Source organism: Pseudorca crassidens, chromosome 6, assembly GCF_039906515.1.
Source record: "Pseudorca crassidens isolate mPseCra1 chromosome 6, mPseCra1.hap1, whole genome shotgun sequence".
NCBI classification, from domain to species: domain Eukaryota; kingdom Metazoa; phylum Chordata; class Mammalia; order Artiodactyla; family Delphinidae; genus Pseudorca; species Pseudorca crassidens.
Window position 1 is genome coordinate 4821154 of NC_090301.1, and position 17218 is coordinate 4838371.

At 46.1% G+C, this 17218-nt stretch overlaps 1 protein-coding gene across 15 annotated transcripts in view; it reads right to left on the reverse strand.

Annotated features, from left to right (window-relative positions):
* Positions 1–17218, reverse strand: part of AGAP1 (ArfGAP with GTPase domain, ankyrin repeat and PH domain 1) — a 559516-nt gene that overhangs the window by 109257 nt on the left and 433041 nt on the right. The window lies entirely within an intron of this gene.

Genomic DNA, 17218 nt, shown 5'->3' on the forward strand with positions numbered 1-17218 from the left:
GGAAAATCCCCTGAATGGTGAACATCACAGTGGTGACAGTGACACCCGATCTAGGAAATAAACATGCAATGACCACAGAGAAATGAGGGGCGACCGAAGGGGAGTGAATGCTAAGTCACTAATTCTGCAGCGAAACAGAGAAGCTAATCACGGCCCAAGGGAGGTTGGCGGAAAAAGAAACAATAGTCTCTGGTCTTTAAGATTCCATTTGCCCACTGGGCCGCTCATTACTGGGAAGTTATAGAAAAAATGCAAGTGTCCCAGAGATGATGGAAAAGCTGACCTCTGCAGGCAAACTGAAACGGGAGAGATGCCCGTGTGCCTTGACTACGTAACTACTGCTGCTCGGTAGAGAAGCCGGGCTGTCCAGAGAACACTGACCCTCGAGATTAGAGACCGGCTCCCAGTGGGGAAGAGCACGGGATGATGGGAAATTCCAGAGTACCTTAGGGAGTCTGCGACTGATCCACGGGGGCAGGGAAGGGGACCAACCGTCACTCACGTGCCAATGAAAGGAAGTCTTAACTCAGGGTACTTAGGATTTTTCAAAAAGAAAAACAGGAATGATTTAAAAACACGTTAAAGTCATAGATTTCTGTAATTAAGAGGGAGCCAAAAAGTGGATTCACTCAATTGTAGGAGATTTGTCCATTTCCTATTTTAGAGGAGGGAGAAAGGGAAGTCAGACAGCAGCGTAAGAAAAGAGGAAACTTGGCAGGTCTTCAAAAAGCTACGCATACTCCTAGGTATAGGTAGAAAGAAACCTGAAAAGAGACTCAAACAGATATTTGCATGCCCGTGTTCACTGCAGCATCACACAACAGCTGAAAGGGGTCCATCAGTACCTGAAGGGACACACAAAATGTGGTCTGTCCACACACTGGAGTACTACTTGGCAGCACAAAGGAATGACGGGCTGGCACAGGCTACAACATGGATGAACCTTGAAACCATGACGCTAAGTGAAAGAAACGAGATGCAAAAGGACAAATATCACATGATTCCATTTATATGAAAAAATGTCCAGAACAGGCAAGTCCACAGAGACAGAAAGCAGACGAGTGGTTATCAGGGGCTGCGGGAGGAGACGGGGAGTTATTGCTTAATGGTTGTGGGGTTTCTATGTGGGGTGATGACAAAATTTTGGAAATAGCTAGTGGCAGGTGAATGTGAACTTGGGAATGTAATCAATGTCAATGACCCGTATGCTCAGAAATGGCAAGTTTTATGTCATATTTCCCCCCCACAAAAAAGTTCCAAAATAAAAAAAAGTAAGGAAAGAGAATAAGAAAGTAAGGGAGGAAAAAGACAACAACGGCGTGGATGGGAAAAGAGGAAATAAGAGAAGGGAGAAAAAAGCGAGAAAACTCTTGGATGGAGGAAGGAGAAAGAAAGAGAAAGAGTGAACTGAGGAAAGAGAAGCAAGAATGAGGGAAATGAGAGGGGAGGGCAGCCCTGGAAGAAGGGCTGGAAGCAGAGGATGGGTCCCAGGGAAAGGTCCTGGAGCAGCCCTGCCCGATGGCCCCTCCTGATACCAGTCCAGGGTCCCCTGCAGTAGCCCCGGTCCTTCCTCGACACCTGAGCCTCTGCTCAGCTCCCACCTGCCTGTCCCCGGCGTCCCAGGAGACCCGAGCCTCTCCCGGGGCGGCCTTCCCTTCCCAGCTTCCTCCGTGCAGACCACCTGATGGCCCTGCAGTGGCCAGCACCTCCACACGGACTCCAGCAGTACGGGATGTGCTCTCACATGTCACAGTGGGCTTGTCCACCTTTAATGTGTGGAGCAGTAATTCGAAAGACTTTAGGGGTTAGAAAAAAAGTGACACCAAGATCTAGACTTGGCCCATAAATTAATGGCTTTCAGATCCTACCTTAGAATTCTTCAAGCAAAGAAACTTGGAAAAACATAGCTCTCCTGGGCGAACTAAGCTGATTTGTTGTGATCAGAAATAGAAGGTAGCAAGTTACTGATGATAACAACATATTCATCTCCAAAAGAAAACCAAAGACCCTCCATGGACATTCGGGAACCACTCCTGGTTTGGAGGACATGTGGCCCCGGCAGGGGTGGCTCTGTTCTCCTCCATGGGGGCCCGTGATGGGGGTGTTTCTATGCCGTTCAAAGACAAACGGGGCCAAACCGTGTCTGCATCCCTTCCCGGCGAGTAGAACAGGAGGGAGGCTGCGAACACCTGTCTCCGTGCTCGTGGAGAGACAACGATGATACAGGCTCCATTCACCGTTTACAAGCTGCTCAAGGAAAGGTCCCAGGCCACCCGCCGCCATGGTGGCTCTTAACGCAGGCACATCAACAGGTGACCACGGGCAGGTGAGTTCTCTCCCTCCATCAGGTCACGGCGGGCAGGTGAGCTCCCTCCCCGCTTCTCACTCCTGCTGCAGGAGTCTGATCCCACAGTGAGGCAAAAACTAACATTTGGGGAAGCGGTGGAGGGATTCAAGAAAGTAGCTGACTTAAATTGTTTACATTCTTTAATTAATCGGCCTTTTCAGGGTAATTACATGGTAATGACAGCACGTATTCTGCACTCGTGATGAAACTGTATTTTCGAGGTGCTGACTCTCTCTCTTTAAACGTGAGCACTGGACTCATCGACTCAGGTGAAAACACCAGGCTGTAATCAGGTCGTCATAGTGGATGCCAGCTTTCTAAAGTTCCTACCTTAAAACTTGAACCATTTGCTAACTGTGAATTTGATATTTTCCAACTGCCATAAAAATACATTTTGTCAATCTACTGAAACACTGCCAGGGGTAAAACGACAAAAATTTTTAATGGCTTGAATATTAACTTATTATAATTAAGAAATATCCTTTTGACAGCCTATTGTACAATTCTTTGTTTTATATAAATTTAATCCTTAGGGAAAGTCCTAGATAAGCCAAGATTTGGAGTGAGGGAGACCACTGAAAAGACACACATGAACTTTCAAAGGGAGGGGTGGTCGCTGTGGAGACTCAAGCAGGAATTTCCTGTGAGGGTCACGAGAGGACACACAGGGAGCGTTTAATCGCAGTGCTGATGTGTAGCAAGGAAGGGGTCAATAACTGGGCGCAATGATTGTTGCTAATAGATGGTCAACCGTGGTTTTCTGTTTTGTGATTTTCTCTTTTAAAGAAACATCACGAAATCTAAATTTTGATAGAAGATATTTTATTTTCATGACATCGAGAACAAAGAAATCCTCTGTGTGTGCGTGTGTGCGTGCGTACACGTGCAGAACATGAAGTTAAGGATTCTGGTAGGTTCTCCTAGGGCTGTTTAGTAACCATGCCTACAGTACACCTCGATTTTGCAGAAAGTCAAGTGACGTGGAAAATCATTCCCTCCTGCAGAAAGCAAGGCCAATCCAAATGGAAACCAAGTCAAAGAACAAAGCTACCTACTTATTCAATTCAGAAGAGTCAAATCAGGCTATCGAGGTGCCCAGTGTGCAATGCGAGGGCTCCATCCTCTACGTCCCCCCAGTGACTGAGGCCACAGGGAGCACCAAACCCTTGGTGGATTCAAGATAGATTTCTGAAAACATCCCACACTGATCGCTTGCTTGGGCGTGGCCAGTTGCTCACCTCGTACGCAAAACAGTAGAAGGAACGTTCACATTTTCCTAGCTGATGACTCTGAGACAATCTACACACCAAGAATCTGAATTAAGAGCATGACATGTGAGGAAGAAAAATCTTGGTTTCCAACAGTTTTCTGCATCTTATCATGTGCCTAACTGAGTTAGCTTCATAATGGGCAACGTCAGCGATCATGCTGGCAGGAAAAAATCCCACCCTTTCAAATATCACTCGTCTTCGAGACCAATAAGGGGAGGTACACAACCGGGGAGACGATGTGGTGACAACCCTTTGGGCAGAGACAGCAGAGTTCACAAAACCCAGCCATGTCGACGTGCACTCCCCACAATTACTGAAGACAAGCCAGTCGCCTGAGGGAAGAATTCATTACCTCTTTTTTTTTTTTTTTTTGCGGTACGCGGGCCTCTCACTGTTGTGGCCTCTCCCGCTGCGGAGCACAGGCTCCGGATGCGCAGGCTCAGCGGCCATGGCTCACGGGCCCAGCCGCTCCGCGGCACGTGGGATCCTCCCGGACCGGGGCACGAACCCGTGTCCCCTGCATCGGCAGGCGGACTCTCAACCACTGCGCCACCAGGGAAGCCCTCATTACCTCTTTTAACGCTTTTTGCCGAGAAGGAAGCTAACCGACAGAGATCTTATCTCCCCAAAGCTCGAAGCCTCCCTAGATGAATCCGGGAACCTGAACACAGTGGTCCCGTAACTGAATCTGTCCTCCATGCTCAACACGTGTGCTCGGCGGCCAATGCCATGAAATACCTTCAGTATTCTCAAACATGCTATCATTAAACAGAAATTAGATGGAAACAAGGGAAGCCTAAAAGCTGACTAGGAGTTCGGATGCTCTAAATGGCTAATACGTCCATTTTTCGCCCGAAACCCTCTCCAAATGCAGTTTTGCTATTAGGCAAAACCCAGAGAAAGGTAATCAATTCCAACTAAAAAGCACTTATCCTGGGAGGATGGTGTGCACGGCACTTCAAATCCCTGGCCGCCTGCCAAAATCCAGACAACAGCCATCTATGTTTCTGACTAGGCGAAGAGCACAGGGGCCATGCATAATTGACTAGAAGATGGGCTAGAACTGTGGCCAATCAGTGTGTGATCAAAAACGCGTGGAATATTCAGCACCACTTGATTACATGGAGGCTCGTCCTCTCACTCTCCTCATGAAATCTCTTCAAGGTCCAGAGTACTGTAATAAGATCATTACTGTCAAGCGGTACGAATCGCAGGCAATGAGTCTTGGGATAGGAAGTCATACTTCACAAGCTCCCCTGGTCTCTCTCTCTCTCTCTTTTTTTTTTTTTGTATTTTACTGCACGCAGAGGCAGCAAGGCAACGAGGCGGCGGATAATGATCACATCGCTGTGTGGCAACTAGAAAGGCACTTTTAAGAAAAAGCAGAGAGACATCAGCTTAAGAGAAACTAAAACATTTTCCCTTTGCTTTTTTTCCCCCTTAAAAAAATTAAATAGAATTAAACTGTGTGCGGTAGTCGCTTTCATGAACTCTGAGATAATGTCATTGAATTTAACCATTTGAGAGATTTTCATATGGCAGCAAAGCCCATTACCCCACAGACAAATGGCCAATTTTCTCCATGTCCCAAGTACAAAAGAAGTCTTGTTAGGTTGTGTGTGTATCTCAGTGGCGATGCCTGAAGTTTGCACCGTACCTGCTTCTTTCGTTGGTGATGACACCCTGGGTTTAATACCTGGGGCCTGTTATATGTCTGAGACGAGAAAGGGGTGGAGTTGAAAGGCAGGGCCGCATTAGCAAAGATTCCTAAATAAACGCACCAAGTTGATCTCCAGCCACACCCACTCTAGAGCGTCAATCATACGTCGCAATAAAATGAGAGCACGGTGATCACACCCGGCAACAAGGTGCGGCAGACATCTGATCATACTTAAATCAGCAAAGCAGGATTCCAGTGAATGATGGGGAGAGCTTAATCAAGAGCTCCCCTTCTCCCTCCAACTGTCCTGAAAAATGCTCACTCCCCTTGTCCAAAAACCCACAAAGGATATCATCCTCACAACGAACTTAAAAGCTGGGCTCACTGCATCTGAGTTAAACATCCCTAAGTTCAAAAAAGTTACGTGATGTTCCCTGCCTGTTCTCTAACCCTGCATGTTCTAATTGTCTGCAGAGTAGCTGAAGCAGTGATCTGCATCCTTCGTGGAATGTACAACACACACACACACACACACACAGACATAATGAGAAAGGCAATACTGCTTATAAAGAAGCCATGTCACAACAAGCGTCCTGAGAAAAGAGGCTGAGATCAAAATTAGTAAAGGAGTCACTGCTTCCAAGTTCTTAAGAGCAATGGTGGGGGGTGATGGGCACGCAGCCCCTGACCAGCTGTGATAGGGAAAAGCAGTGCCAGGAGACACAGGGCTGAACCACGACCTGCAGAAAAGGCTCCTCTTCACACCCAAGCCGCTGAAGGCCTTTCCAGGTGGACAGCACAGGTACAAGGCAAGCCACACTGACTTCCAAGTCCTAGAGGCCTGATGTAGACCCCAAGTTCGCACTCACCTGCCCATCTCTGGCAAATTACTTAACGTCACCGAACCTTTGTCCTCATTGTGAAAACAGAGATAACACCACCTCCCTGCCGGACACTATGGGTTGTATGAAGGATGCAATGAGGTAACACCTGTCTAAGAGCAGGCACTGAATCTTGGCTTCCTTCTTTGATGCTTAAAGACCTATTCTAACAACGGAGGCAAGACCCCGGGGAGGGAGGGAGCAGTGAACAGAACAGGCGTGATCTGCAGTGACCGCGTCCATGAAGCCCACAGATAGGAATAGAAAGTTACAAGGCTTTGTGGACCGAATGTTTGTGTCCTCCCAAAGTTCATCTGTTGAAGCCCTAATCCCCATGTGATGACACCTGGAGATGAGGACTGTGGGAGATAATTAGGGTTGGAAGAAGTCGTGAGGGTGGGGCCCATGGGATGTGGTTAGTGGCCTTATAAGACAGAGAGAGAGAGAGAGAGAGAGAGAGGGCTCTCTGTGCACTGAGGCCCCTCTTGGACCTTGGTCTGAGTAGATCACATCACACCCTGGGTCTCAGTTTCATAGCGGAATGAAGTGACATCCAAAGACTCTGACAGCTCCACCATTTTGAGAACATCAAGAAAATGACTTTGAGAGATTATCTTGGAATCCCCTAAAAGTCGGCTGACTCGGGGTCTCCCCCCCCGGCAGAATTCCAACCCCAGGATGCCTGGGGAGAAATGCCTGTCCTGAGTCCTCCTGATGGACATTGGAGGCTGTGGGTCGTTCATGCAGAAAAAGCAGCTCTAAGTTTAGGGCCAATAAGAGGAACTGGGGTCGGCCGCAGATCCGTCCTTGTAGACAGCAAGCTTGAGAGCAGTTTGCATCTTTCAAAGGCGCGTCCACTCTTACGTACAGCAGGAGGCTGAGTATGTCTTGTTGCACCAGGAGTGTCTGCAGGGCCCTGGAGCTCCAAGCCACCTTATACCAAGATTTATCGTGTGTTCACTTTTCATATTTTTTCCCTTTTTTGGAACAGCAGATATTTCATTCTGGAGCCTCCAGCACCCAGGGTGCTGGGTCGAGGTCCCTTGGGCTCCCTGCACAGGCTGCTCAGGTGGTGGCCACGGCTTATTTAGAGATCTGCTTTCTCCACCAGACAGTGGGCATGCTGAAGGCAGGGGCCCTCAGTCACTTTTCCATCTAGTCCCAGGCATAGCTCTTGGCCTGCAGTAGGTGATTAATGCACTTTCATGGAACTGAATCTAACTCTTTAGTTTGCGTGTACTTAAAAAAAAAAAAGGACCAAAAATCCTTCTCTTGTTGTCAGCTCATCATGATGGGAATCCTCTGTTCTGGCTTCTCCTACTGTGATCAACTCATCTTTGTTTATTTCCGACCCACAGACTTCCACAAAGGATCTGTGAGCACTGACAGCTTGTGTGTGTTTGTGTCAGAAGGACTGTACCCTGCAGGATGGCTTTTGAGTCAACTGTGCCCCGTCTAGGATGTCAATGTCTAGAGTAAACCCAGGTCTACTCCATTTTAGCAAGTTCATTCTTGTGGAAGCTGGAGTTACAACCTGAGAACTCTCTTTGGAAAAATGATCTGGTTTGTGGGAAGTAGGCAAGTCCATCAGAATATCCAGTGTCTCCTATCACTTCTGCCTCAAGGGCGAAGAAACCCAGCCAACCTGGCTCCCTCATCAAAGTTGCCGCATTTTAGGAATATCATCCAGGAAGATGGTCCAGTTCTTGGTTTTTCCCATTTGCTCTAATGAACTGCTCAGCTTACTGATTTAGAGGCGCGTACCAACTAGTTTACTAACAAGGCAGTTCAATTAAGAAGTCCTTCCTGTTAGAAGAAATTACTGTTGATTATGGAATTTTGATGGAATGGATGATGGAGACTTCCGATTTTCTTTCCTTTCACTGAAGGGAGCTGCCAAAATTGTAACAAGGGGTAGATAAGGAGTGCTGCTGAAATGGTCACAAATAGGAGATCCAAGCGTGACCCACAAGAGTCACACCCGACGGCTTTCATAATCTCCCCTAGCTCTCCCCTCTAGACACCTCCAAATAATACAAAATCACACGAATCACATGAGAAAGCCCCTGTGGACAAGAAGCAAGCCATGGTGGTAGCTCCTTGGCCATCATGGGTTTCTTGCCAGTCGTGTGTGCACCATCGCATCTAACATGGAGTAACCAGCACGTTAACTGTGCCCAAGGAGAGAGGAAAGGTCAGAACATCCTGGTGATAAGACACTTAAACAACAAAACTGCTCTCCTAATTGTGCTGTGCAAAATCCCCAAATCACCACTGATGCCCCAAACTGCCCAACCCTCCACATGACCCAATGGTCACAGATGAACCCGAGCTGTGATACACCTGTGGACTGCCTTCTTGTAAAAATGAGTACGCAGGGGGCTTCCCTGGTGGCACAGTGGTTGAGAATCCACCTGCCAATGCAGGGGACATGGGTTCGAGCCCTGGTCCGGGAAGATCCCACATGCCGTGGAGCAACTAAGCCCGTGCGCCACAACTACTGAGCCTGTGCTCCAGAGCCCACGAGCCACAACTACTGAGCCCGCATGCTGCAACTACTGAAGCCCGCGCGCCTAGAGCCTGTGCTCTGCAACAAGATAAGCCACCACAATGAGAAGCTCGCGAACCACAAGGAAGAGTAGCCCCCGCTCGCTGCAATTAGAGAAAGCCGACGTGCAGCAACGAAGACCCAACACAGCCAAAAATAAATAAATTTATGTATATATAAAAAAAATGAGTATGCAGGGAAAATGTTGTGCAATGCTCCTGCGTAATCATTCTTCATTTCCTCTCCAAAGTCTTCCAAAATATCAACTAATTAATAAAAATTTTTTCAGAAGATAAAAGGTAACTGATCAATTACAGCAACATCTGTTTTCTTAGCATCTAAGTGAAAACAGAACTTTGTTTTGTGACTAATTCAATCACTACCACTGGTGTTTCAGGTTGTTGTAAACAGAAGACATTTAATGAAAGAGTGATGCTTTTTGTGGCATTTTATTAAATAAGATAACCATTACGTATTAAATCTGCAGAAACTACAATGAAGTTCTACAACATGTTAGCTTCCCCTAACCTTTACAACTCAATGCTGTGCTGTCTTTCTTCTGGACCACCCATGCCTCTCTTAAATATTCTGCCTGAAATCCTAGGTACAGTCTCTGGTGCAAGTCTTCTTCCCATATTAAGGCTATGAATGCCTTGGGTGAGAGAGAAACTGAGTTTTAATTCTCTCGTCTCCCATGGAGCCAAACACACAGTGCTTCCTCTGTGCTTGTTGCTTAATATTTGATGAAAGAATAAAATGATTCACAATGTCAGGTTCTTCTCTGAAAGAATGAAGGAAAACTAAGTCCTGTCTGGCCTCTGCAACTTGAAGTTAATGTAATTTGTAAACATGTTGGAGACCTCACCGCTGATGGCTTAGTGGGTACAGCTGTGATGGGCAATTTTTCTACTGCAATGGACAGAGGCCAGTTGTGACTTTTTCTCTACAGGATAGTATTTCAATATCTATCCAGGATCAACCATACAATGAGTCTATAAAGACCCAGAATGAACAACCAGGGCGTGGAGATGAGAAGGATAAAATAAATTTCCTTCTGACCTTTAGTAAAAAGCACCATGAACCCAAGGGGACCAAAAAAACCAAAAAACCAAGAAACAAAAAACCTCACCAAAAAGAAACAAAAAACCCCCAACAACAACAACAGCAGGATTTCTGCATACCCTCCTGTATAATCAGACTGGGTAAATCCAGACTGGCCCTGCATTTTTAAAGAAAGATCTTTGCTACACAACTTCTAGATGTGATGATCCGTATAAAAGTCAGTGTCTTTACATGGAATCTGAGAAATATCAAGGAAGCCACTCTGCCTGCCCCACTCCTAGATTCAAAAGCCGCTCCACACACCTCAAAGACTTGCTTTTTGCCTGGTGGAAAGAGTTTGAGGCAGAGAATCAAGAGACAGTTCTGTCACCTACCAGCAACCTGACCCTGGACAAGAAAGCCACTTAACCTCTCTCTACTTCTGCCTTTTCACTGGGGAAACAGGAAAATTAACACTGGATGCAAACTTGCATGAATGTTATAAAACTAACGAGAACCACCAGATTGGGGAACCACAGAACTGGGACCGCAGAGACCACGGGTACATTTCAGCCGCAATAACCTCACTCCTGAACCCTGGATAGGAAGGTACCCAGAAAGGAGGGTGATTCAAAGGCAATGCCAAAAGACAGCAAGTCATTAGAGATCTGCAAAATCCCCACTACCCAAGAGCTTTCCAGGCACACACCCTTCAACTTGGTTCTGGCCATGAACCCAGGGCCCCTGGGGCTGGCATCCTTCTAGAACCCGGATTCCGCTACAGTGGCCCAACCAGTGCTGGACTTGCTACAGGGGACCAGGAACCTTGCCTCTCAGGACAGCCCCGGCTCTTACAAAGTTTTCCTTTTAGTATCTGAACCAAAATCCACCTCCTTGAAACTTCCACCCATTGGTCCCAATGAAACCCATCAGGGCCACCCAGGATGATTTGGGACTCTCTTTCCACGGTTTGAACACAATTAGGACGCCCCCGTGCCTCTTGTGCTGTGTCACCATCTTGCTTACCGACACGTGGACTGACTTCTGTCGATCTACGATCATCACTGACATCAGCGCCCAGATCTGAACATACCCATTTTCTTAAATATAACTAATAATCCTGAGCAAATCAAATCCAATTTAAAATCAAGACTGTCACTGATATTTTAATATCTGTTGTCCCCAATGGTCTATTAAATAAGAATACAAGTAGTATTCGGGATTCAGAAGTTTTGTTGAAAAAGGTTAATAATACCACCTTCACATTTTTAATGGTAAGGCTGGAGGATGCTGGTTTCCAAGAAGCTTACCTCAAAGTTAAACTCAACGGTGAAGTCCCTATTTCTGACGTTCTTAATGAACAGTCATTTTCCCAGATAAAAACATCACAAAGGTGCATATCATTACAAACAGGGCCACAGAATTTGAAAAACTCTCACATATTTTTAGAGACTGTATGTATGCAAAGGACAGATCTGAACCTGGGGGAGCCTCCAAGTAGGTAGATAGGGGGCCAGATGCCCGGTGATGCAGAATGTGCTGGAGAAGTACAGAGGATCCTCCAGCAGTTAGCGTGGCAGCCCTTCACGTGCCCAACGACACACCTCAGCTCTCAGTCCTGGGAACACCTAGGCACACACCCACCTGCCGGAGGCACTTCTGCTTTAAATGACACACGTCACCCACACTAGCTTGTACCTCTCCATTCTTCCACACTTACCTAAGGAAGGGGCTGGAATACTTTACAATACTGACTCTTCTAATGAGAGTAATAATTATATGTGAGCCCAGTGACCACGCTGGAACTCAAAATACTCATAAAGGAATTCTTCAGTCATAGATTCTACTCCTATAATTCACTAGACTCATTCCACTCATTTTATTTAAAGTTTTAAATTTTATTTATTTTTTTATATAACAGGTTCTTATTAGTCATCCATTTTATACCCATCAGTGTATACATGTCAATCCCAATCTCCCAATTCATCCCCCCCCCACACCGCCCCCCCCACCCCCGCCCCGTGGCTTTCCCCCCTTGGTGTCCATACGTTTGTTCTCTACATCTGTGTCTCAGTTTCTGCCCTGCAAACCGGTTCATTTGTACCATTTTTCTAGGTTCCACATATATACGTTAATATAGGATATTTGTTTTTCTCTTTCTGACTTACTTGACTCTGTATGACAGTCTCTAGATCCATCCATGTCTCAACAAATGACCCAATATCATTCCCTTTTACGGCTGAGTAATATTCCATCGTATATATGTACCACATCTTTTTTATCCATTCGTCTGTCGATGGACACTTAGGTTGCTTCCATGTAAATAGTGCTGCCATGAACGTTGGGGTGCATGTGTCTTTTTGAATTACGGTTTTCTCAGGGTATATGCCCAGTAGTGGGATTGCTGGGTCATATAGTAATTCTATTTTTAGATTTTTAAGGAACCTCCATACTGTTCTCCATGGTGGCTGTATCAATTTACATTCCCACCAACAGTGCAAGAGGGTTCCCTTTTCTCCACACCCTCTCCAGCATTTGTTGTCTGTAGATTTTCTGATGATGCCCATTCTGACTGGTGCGAGGTGATACCTCATTGTAGTTTTGATTTGCATTTCTCTAATAATTAGTGATGTTGAGCAGCTTCTCATGTGCTTCTTGGCCATCTGTATGTCTTCTATGGAGAAATGTCTATTTAGGTCTTCTGCCCATTTTTGGATTGGGTTGTTTGTTTTTTTAATATTCAGCTGCATGAGCTGTTTATACATTTTGGAGATTAATCCTTTGTCCGTTGATTCGTTTGCAAATAGTTTCTCCCATTCTGAGAGTTGTCTTTTCGTCTTGTTTATGGTTTCCTTTGCTGTGCAAAAGCTTTGAAGTTTCATTAGGTCCCACTTGTTTATTTTTGTTTTTATTTCCATTACTCTAGGAGGTGGATCAAAAAAGATCTTGCTGTGATTTATGTCAAAGAGTGTTCTTCCTATGTTTTCCTCTAAGAGTTTTACAGTGTCCAGTCTTACATTTAGGTCTCTAATCCATTTTGAGTTTATTTTTGTGTATGGTGTTAGGGAGTGTTCTAATTTCATGCTTTTACATGTAGCTGTCCAGTTTTCCCAGCACCACTTATTGAAGAGACTGTCTTTTCTCCATTGTATATCCTTGCCTCCTCTGTCATAGATTAGTTGACCATAAGTGTGTGGGTTTATCTCTGGGCTTTCTGCCTTGTTCCATTGATCTAGTTTCTGTTTTTGTGCCAGTACCATATTGTCTTGATTACTGTAGCTTTGTAGTATAGTCTGAAATCAGGGAGTCTGATTCCTCCAGCTCTGTTTTTTTCCCTCAAGACTGCTTTGGTTATTCGGGGTCTTTTGTGTCTCCATACAAATTTTAAGATTTTTCGTTCTAGTTCCATAAAAAATGCCATTGGTAGTTTGATAGGGATTGCATTGAATCTGTAGATTGCTTTGGGTAGTATAGTCATTTTCACAATATTGATTCTTCCAATCCAAGAACATGGTATATCTCTCCATGTGTTTGTATCATCTTTAATTTCTTTCATCAGTGTCATGGTTTTCTGCATACAGGTCTTTTGTCCATTCATTTTAAATTGTAAGTATAAGAAAATGATTGTTCTTAATTTAGGTGACAGCATTTTCTTTTTTTAAAAATTTATTTTATTTATTTTTTCATTTTTTTTGGCTGCATTGGGTCTTTGTTGCTGCACGCGGGCTTTCTCTAGTTGTGGAGGCTACTCCTTGTTGTGCACGGGCTTCTCATTGTGGTGGCTTCTCTTGTTGTGGAGCACGGGCTCTAGGCGCGCGGGCTTCAGTAGTTGTGGCTCGCAGGCTCTAGAGCGCAGGCTCGGTAGTTGTAGCGTACAGGCTTAGTTGCTCCGCCGCATGTGGGATCTTCCCGGACCAGGGATCGACCTGTGTCCCTTGCATTGGCAGGTGGATTCTTAACCTCTGCGCCACCAGGGAAGTCCCAAGGTGACAGCATTTTCTACCATTCAGTGTAGAACTACTGTTCTTCTGCAGAAAAGAACTACTAAAATCGAGTCCGATGAGGGCCAGGGCAGTGAGAAGTTCATGGAAGGAAGATCCTTATTTCCATCAGGAGCACCAAGGATCCCCAGGTGGACAGAGAGTTTCTGGCTTTTCAGGCAGCATAAATACTGATGATACACTTTAGCCTTTACTTTCTGAACAAAGATGCCACAAAGGTAAGGAATATCCAGCGCTAGAACCTCTGTGCTCAGCTAAGAGCCTGGGAAGGGCGTGGGGGCTCCCTTTCGGACTTGGCTGGGCGATGGCTCAGAAGTGCATCTGGGGAGCTCTGACCCCTCCCTCGGTGGGGTTCAGACCAGGCCCTCAGGGGCCACGGTGGACAGAGGCTTCCAGTCTTCCGTGCTGATGAGAGATCAGCTGACAGACGTGCCCAGGGGCTTGTAAGAGGCACCGTGAAAGGTGTGGGCAGCACACGGCTTCCGCTGGCTCACCTCCACCTGCCCTCCAACGCCCTCAGAGGCAGGCCTGGGTGGCGGCAGCAGTAGTTCTCACACCCTTTGGCTTCTGGTTGGGTCTGGTCAAGGAGGTGGCGGCATGAGACCAGAGGCAGGGAGGAGAGTGAGGTTAGGTGCTTCCCCTGTGCCCCCTCACCCTTTGGGTCACTGGGGTGGCACATGTCCCTCTGTTGAAGGACACAGCTCCTGATGGAGACCTCCCCCAGACACCGCCCTCTCTGGGTGTTCATAACCGGCCCCTCCTTTCCCCGTCACCCCACTGGGAGTTTGCACCATCCCTAGAGCTCTTCCCACACCCTGCCCACACCTCTGTAGATAGTCCCTGTGGAAAATTCCTATCAACGACCCAGTTGAGGGTGCCATGTTTTTCCCGGGGCCCTGACTGAAATAGCTGAATTTTATTTTTCTTATACTCTAAAGAGATTTGAGTCTAGTCACCTGTTCCAATGGGGTATGTCAAAAACTACACAATTCACCTACTTTATGGACACCATCTAGAGAACTTTTTGCATCTGCAATTGCGACTTTCCAGCACGAGGTCAAACAAAAGAGAATATACTGGTAATAACAAGTCATAGTGCTTTGCAGGAAAGAGAAATATTTTTTTACCATCAAAATTAAACAGCCCTCTAAAAATATACAACTAGCTTTCATTTCAAGAAGAGAAGGCTTAGTTTTGATGGTTCCCACAATACACTTTGATTAATAAGAGTTGCTAAGAGTACTAAAAAGTATTGTATATCATTGAATCGAAAATGATCTCAAATGAACGATGCCTTCTGACTTCAGGGATGCGAAAATGTGAAGAAAAGAAAACCAGTGTGTCTTGGATACAATGCAGTACAGCCTGTCTCCGAAAAACGACTCACTTATAGGTCGGCAGGTATCCTTTCCTCGGGAAAAATGATACGTTCTCTTTTTACCGAGAACTTGTCTTATTTTCTGTTGGAAAGACGTCACACTGTGGCATCACAGAGACAGTCCTCTGAACTACAAAGTGAGGCCCGGCTTCCTCTCTAATCATTAGTGTTGAACTTCTGAACACACACAACCACCACTCATCGTTCATGCCTGAGATGCTGTTGTGGTTTCTAAGTTGGGTGTTTCTTTGGTGGCCGGGAGTCTGTCTTTCTGTCTGCATCACTGCCTCAGCAGTAAGGCCCTTTAATGAAAGGGTCTGTGGTTGGTTTGGGGTTGAGGATATGACTCAGCCTCGTCACAGGCTATTGCTTGGAGCACACAGTACAACCTCAGTACCTCAGGCGGTGGAAGATGGAAACATCTCAGGCGTCCGACAAGCTTACAGTCACTTGGCAAGTTTTCTGCAAACTCACGGGATGACCGGGATGCTGATTGGAACCCGCAGCCCGGTTAAACACGCAACCACTACTGATTTACTTTCGGTCTGTATCTTACTCACACAGCTTTCACTATGTCAGTGGGTGGGTGGGATGATTAGAACGTGTAAAATGTGTGTAATGTAGTGAAGGGTGGACTTGATCCCCAGGTTCTACCAAGTGGCAGACACTTTTGAAAAAAGTCATTGGTTGGAAACACATGACAGACACGGTACGATATTTATCCGTGAAATGGGCATGAGGCCTTTCCATAGAGCAAATCTTACTCTTCCCCTGGGTATGTGGGGCACAGGTTCCCCACCCTGCTGAGAGGCCATGCATCTTCCTGGCTTTACCTCAGTCCTTTTGTTGGTGGGGTGTGGCCATCTGTGCATGGCTGGGGGCTTTTTGCTGAAGTTGTTGGAAGGTGGCTCACCAATGCTCGGCATCTGTGGCCGATTTCTTTTCCAAAGGGGAAGGTCAGTGGTGTCTGGGTGGGTGCTTTGATCCATAATCATTATTTTTCACCACTGCTGATATAATAGAATCATCCTCATTTATCCTAACAGGAGAGAATGGGTTTTTATTGGCTAAACTTGTTAGCAGGGAGCTATGGGAAGCAAAATGGTAAGAAATGTGGTGAAGAAGGGCTTTCAGACTCCTCCCTGCCACCGTGGGAGCCCCAGCAAGCTCCCTGACACTCTGAACCCCAGTCTCCTCGTTATAAATGAAGACGCCACCAACCAACTCACAGGATTACGGGAAATGACACAGAGCGTGTACTGTAAACTCTGTTCCTTCCCTGCTAACACATACGTTGTGGGTCTGCAGGCTCATCTTTCGATATTAGGAGGGAACAGGCACTTTCTTTAACACTGAGACTTACAGTTTGAACAAAAGAGTATTCAGAAAAAGTGTGGCAGAAATAGAGAAAAAGGGTATCAGTTATGAGGGTATTTCTAGCGTATATGGAATCCTTGTTGAAACCAGATTCTTTTACTACTATTGGTCTCACCAATGATTATTCATGTTATACAACCATGTTTGGGAATTTTAATTTTCCTCTGAAGTATCTGTTTAACTTGTTTATTGAAACTACATTAATTTCACCTCCCACAATGTGTGTGTACGTGTGCATGCGTGTGTATCTCTACTTGCATCCATGGAATAAAAGAACACAAGTCCATCAGAAGGGGCCGCTTCTGAAAGATCACATCGGGCCATCGCTGAGAATAAAACCCGACTTCAACAAGTCAAAGGAGAAGCAAGACAAACTGTGTCAGTGGGAATACTAATGCAGCTCACAAAACAAAAAGAGTGACGGACGCTAACAGAAGGGGCGTTTATCATCACACGTCGCTGAAAGTCAGCATCGGAGTGGCTGTCGTACTAGAGTTAAGTCTACCGGTGTCAGGGAAGATTCCTAAATTAGGAGGCGCCGATCTTTTTTGGAGGAAGACAACATGGCACAGCTCGGCTGGGGCAGACACCTCGACCCCAGGTTGCCGGGGTCGGGGAAGACCAAACAACTTGACCAGATGTCACGAAGGGGACACCAGCGGCACCATCGACCAGGCCACAACCGCCAGGAGGTAAGACAGCTGCTGTGGTTGA